A 5,524-nucleotide genomic window follows, 5' to 3' on the forward strand; every position below is an offset into this window, starting at 1 on the left:
AAAGACCCCAAATAGCCAAAGCAATCCTAAGAAAAAAGAATAATGCTGGAGGTATCACACTTCATGACTTCAGCTTGTACTACAGGACAACAATAATCAAAACAATATAGTATTGGCAGAAAAACAGACCCAGAGACCAATGGAATAGAATTGAAAACCCAGAAATAAACCCAATAAATAAGGATAGATAATTTTTTACAAAGGAGCCAAAAAACATACAATGGAGGAAAGACAGCCTTTTCAATAAATGGTGCTAGGAGAATTGGAAAACCACATGCAAAAGAATGAAACTAGACTGCTGTCTGTCACTGTGTACCAAAATTAACTCAAAATGGATCAAAGACCTAAACATAATACCTGAAACAATAAACTGCATAGAAGAAAACATACGTACTAAACTTATAGACTTTGGGTTCAAAGAACATTTTATGAATTTGACCTCAAAGGCAAGGGAAGTAAAAGCTAAAATAAATGAATGGGACTATATTAAACTAAAAAGCTTCTGCACAGCAAAAGAAACCATCAACAAAATAAAGAGGCGACCGAATGGGGGAAGATATTTGCAAACAACATCTCCGATAAGGAACTAATATCCCAAATATATGAAGAACTCCTACAACTCAACAACAAAAACAAACAATCCAATATAAAAATGGGCAGCAGACCTGAATAGACATTTCTCAAGTAAACGTTTTAAACTACATGGAAGTAACATTTTGCTGTCCTGAAAATTTGAATGAAAAATATCCCTTAAGAGCACAGACATATTTTAGTGTCCTCCACCTCCCTGAATATTCTACAATGGAAAGAGTGGAAGAAGTGTTTCAAGTAGCCATCAACAACAACAGATAATTTTGCTGGCCCTACCTCACACCTTTACCCCTGTTTGGAAATATTTTCAAGATTAAAAATAACTCAATTTATTAACATAAAAAAGTATGAGAGAATTCTCCATATTTTACATGGAAATATCTCCAAGAGACATTATTAAGCAAAACACAGAGAAGTAGATAACATATGTTCCTTTCTTTGGAAAAAAAACAGTGAGGGCCTTTTGAGCTTCCTTTGCTCAGCCCGCTCCAAACTCTTTGGAGTGTACTTTTTCTCCTGCTTCAGCTTCTTTGAAATGGTTTTTTTTTTCTCCTAATAAACTCCTTTTTTGCAACTTTAAAAAAAAAGAAGAAAAAAAACAGTGAAGGTGGAATAAGAATATACTTCAGCAAATAAAAAATGTGGTTATCTGGTATATCAATTAAGATTTAATCAGAGAAGTCAGAATAAGGAATTAATGGTAGGGGTTAGACCTTACACAATTGTTGGAGTTGGCAGAAAGTCTATGCAGGCTGTTGCTTCTGTGTCCAGTGTTGAGCCCAACATCAGTCAGGAAGAAAAGCTGGATGTGGATGAGAACAATGACACACTGGACTCCATGAGGATAACTGGAACTCATGTGGACCAATTGGAACCCATGTCTGTCTCTCATTTCCAACTTCATTGCCATGCATGGGTGACCTGAAGCAGAATCTGGTGCCCTTCACCACAGAGCTGCACACATGCTTGGCCAGGATTAAGAGAAGCTAAAGGGGGAGATCTGATTGGGAGTTGGAGGAGATGTGGGTCTGGGTGCTGCACCAAGCCAGCAAGACCAGCAGATCAGTTACACCATGCACAAGCTGCCCCAGTGCCTGCTGCCCTGCATGATTTTGAGAGTGTAAACCATATGACTGCTGTTTTACTTTTGCCTTTCACATCTCATGTAAAGGCCTCTTATGACCAATATGAATATAGATCTATATAAAGAATAAAAGAAAAGGTAGTTATAGCTTAGTTGATGTACTACAAAGCCACCATACCTGATGAATGGGATAGGGGTGGGAGCTAGATTTTCAGTGCATATCTTTTTTATTATCATTAAGTTTTAACCATGAGTTTGTATTAACTATCAAATATTTATTTTTATTTTTTTTTAAGATTTTTATTGGGGAATTGAGGGGGTGGGAACAGCACTGGGGAATTGGGGCAAGAGGAACAGACAAGTTGCTGTCCTTTTGTTCTTCAGTCTAGTTGTGGAGGACNTGACCCCAAACACTAGTTTGACCTCATTTCCTTCTAATGCCCCCCCTCTGATCAGTCAGTTCAAACTATACTAGTTTAAGAAAAGAGAACACAAATATCTAACTTAGGCCTTTGCAGTTGTATTTTTTCCTATCTGGAAAGCTCTTCCCTTAGATTTCTAAATGGTAACTCCCTCACTTTCCTCAGGTCTTGACTTAAGTACCATCTTCTCAGTAAGAAAGAATGGCCTTCCATATTTAAAACTGAAGTTCCCCCTTCTATGACCACTAGATACAAAACATCCAATTGCTATCTCCCTTCCTGCTTCTTAGTTTCTTTATATTGCTTAGTCATTTGCTTATTGTCCATCTCCCCTACTAGAATTGCAGTCCCATAAGGGCAGGGTTTTTTGTCTGTTTCATTCATTGCTGTATCCCTGATTCCTAGAACAGTGCTAAAACACAGTAGATGCTCAATGAGTACCAATTACATAGTATTCAGGGGAATGGAAATTGGAAATAGTCTCAAAGGCCAAGAATTATGATAATTCCACCCCATTCTACAGCCATCAAAATGCTGTTTGATGACAAAGTAGCAACTAGAGAACACAAGAAAAAGCAGAGTACAAACATAAAAAGAGAAAAATAGACTTGTGAACACTCAGTCTAAGAAGCAGACTGAGATGACTATTCAGATGTAAATATAGGCTATTTCTTATGGAAAAGAAAGGAGGACTCAAAAGAAACCCATGAACCAAGAAGATGGAGGCAACAGCTGCAAAGAATCATTCCCAGGAAGCAGGACTGGGCCCTCATCAAAGAACTGGCAACATGTGCCTAACTGGGTTTCAGAATTGCTATGACCCAGTGATAACTATGTCACTCCTGTTTTTTTCCTTTTTGAACAGAAGTGTCTGCTCTAGTTATCTTATGTTTGTCAATTCTGTTTGTTGAGTCTGTGGAGAGCAGATAACGTGTCGGTAGCTCACAGGTCTCCAGATCAAGAGGAACAGTACTCAAGAAGCTGCTTTTGAGGAATCATAGCTGAGGAGCCTCATCTGCCCCTGGACCTGATTTATATGACAAGATCCATTATCAGTCAATGACGTACTGAGATGAGACTTTTAGAGTCCTTGGGAGGAGGTGAGTATATTTTGCACATGAGAGAAATATAAATATTTATATCCAGAAGGTGGGCAATGGTAAATTAAAGATGGCAGTAAATTCTTTGCTCCTCCTTCAAGATGTGGAATCTACTTCCCTTCCTTTTGATTTTGGGTTGGCTTTACTGATTTGTTTGACCAACAGAATGTAGCATAAGTAATAACCTATGATTTCCACTGCTAGATCACAACAAACCTTACAGCTTTTGTCCACAACTCGAAATGTTCAGGCAGTAGAAGTTCCTCCTCAGAAACCAGCCTCCATGCTGTGAGAAGTCCAAACCATGTATAGGCATTCTTATCAGCCTCAGCTGAGCCCCCAGTAGGCAGCTAGCATGAATTGCCAGCCATGTATCTGAGTCATTTGGTATGTTCAGCCATGTTAAACTTCAAATAGCTGTAGATCCAACTAAAAGCTGACAGCAATCATACAGACGTCCTAAGTGAGAACTTTCCAACTGAGCCCAGCTAATCTAAAGAACCAAGAGATGCTAATAAATTTTGTCTTAAGCCACTACATTTTGGCTTGCCTTGTTACATAGCAATAGATAACCAGAATAATGCCTATATAAAATGAAGGGGAAGGAAACAGTTTATATAAAAGCCATTTAGTAGAATAGGTTTGGGGGTGGGGTGGGGACAGATCTCACAGAGTTGTTAGTTAAGGGAATGACATGATCACAGCTGTTTTAAGAATTTCTAGGGGTGGCCAATGGCTCAGTTGGTTAGACCTTGTGCTCTTAACAACAAGGTTGCTGGTTTGATTCCTGCATGGGATGGTGGGCTGGGCCCCCCACAACTAGATTGAAAAATGGCAACTGGACTTGGAGCTGAGCTGTGCCATCCACAACTAGATTGAAAGACAATGACTTGACTTAGAGCTGATGGGTCCTGGAAAAAACACACTGTTACCCAATAAAAANAATAAGACATGTCTACAATTGCTGGGGGACGTCTTGTCACTTTGAGGGCAGAAAGTGAAGCTAAAGTCAAAACAGAGTAAAACAAAGAGATGGTGAGGAACATGTCTTAGTGATAAAATTTGGGGAACTTGTATCCATCAATGGTTGAATCGACCAGGCCCTCTCCTTCCCCCATTTCCCTCAACCCATCTTCACCCCACCCTCCAGACTTCAACACTTGCTTAATGGAAAGTCACAGCCACACCCATGGGCTGGTCTCAGCAGGAGCTGCAGCAGCGTCATGGCCCAGGTTCTAGGTGACTGGACTCACAGAGGCTTTGGCTCCTCCCCTAGTGCCTGGCAGGAAGAGTCTGGTAATACAGCCCAGAAATGTGGGGAATAAACTCTGACCAATGGGACTCAGGACTTGGGGCGGAGCTGAGAGGTAAAGTCTGTGCTTTTACCTTTCCCCAGTATACTGTTCCATATGGCCTCCCTGGAGATATCTCACAGGACTAAAGTTGTCAGAACTAGCAGGTAAAAATATACTAAAACATTCTTTGTGTTCATTTGGAATTCAAATTGAATTGGGTGTCCTATGTTGATCTGGCAGACCTGTGTGAGACCCAACAACCAGCTGTGCTTGTTGAGACTGTGGCCAGGATGATAACACATTATCTTGTATTTGTTTTCCCTTCTCCCCTCTGTCCTTTCCTCACTTTTTTTTCCCCTTCACCCTTGCTGCCCAGATATTGAACTCCACACAATAAAGTGGCAACATGATAAGCTTGATCTCAGGCTTTGTTTTCTAGGGATCCAAGCTAAGACAAGGCAGTTCATGTTAAGAGTCCTGATGAAAACAGCCTGTTTCTTTTTCTGTGGATGACAATTGATAGCCTAGGATGGATGAAGAGGTCAGATGACCTTAAGAAGGGCAAGGTAGTAACACCAGAGCTAACAGATCACTGGACTCACCCCGGAAGACAGGAGGTTGAGTCCCAGAGCTGCCCCTGCCAACCGAATTAATGGGACTGGAACACAGGGTTGCTATCCCCTCAGAGGCTATGGATTCCTTCCATGCTCTCTCCCCTGGCTCCATTTCATCAGACCACTGCACCTGACTGTTTCAGACTTTGAACTTCAGAATAACAACCACCGTGGGGACCAGGGAACCCTGCTTCCATCCAGTCATTCTTTCTACTGTGTTGATTGAAGCCCTCTTCTGATTCCATCCTGACAATTTTGTGGTGGTTCAGCCTGCCTTTACCTAAGCAACACATACTCCTCCCTGTATGCGAGCCTCTGATCTTCTTTGTCTAGAATGGCCCTACCATGGCCTTTAAGGCCCTACATCATCTGGCTTTGTCTATCATTCATTTATTTATTCATTCAATAAATGTGGCTC

General features: G+C 40.9%; 1 pseudogene; it reads left to right on the forward strand.

The window, feature by feature from the left end:
• LOC109377414 (E3 ISG15--protein ligase HERC5-like) overlaps nucleotides 1-984 on the forward strand; it is a 5,203-nt pseudogene extending 4,219 nt beyond the window's left edge.
• The last annotated feature ends 4,540 nt before the right edge of the window (nucleotides 985-5,524 follow it).

This window comes from Hipposideros armiger, unplaced genomic scaffold (genome assembly GCF_001890085.2).
Source record: "Hipposideros armiger isolate ML-2016 unplaced genomic scaffold, ASM189008v1 scaffold_1395, whole genome shotgun sequence".
In the NCBI taxonomy this organism is placed as follows: Eukaryota; Metazoa; Chordata; class Mammalia; order Chiroptera; family Hipposideridae; genus Hipposideros; species Hipposideros armiger.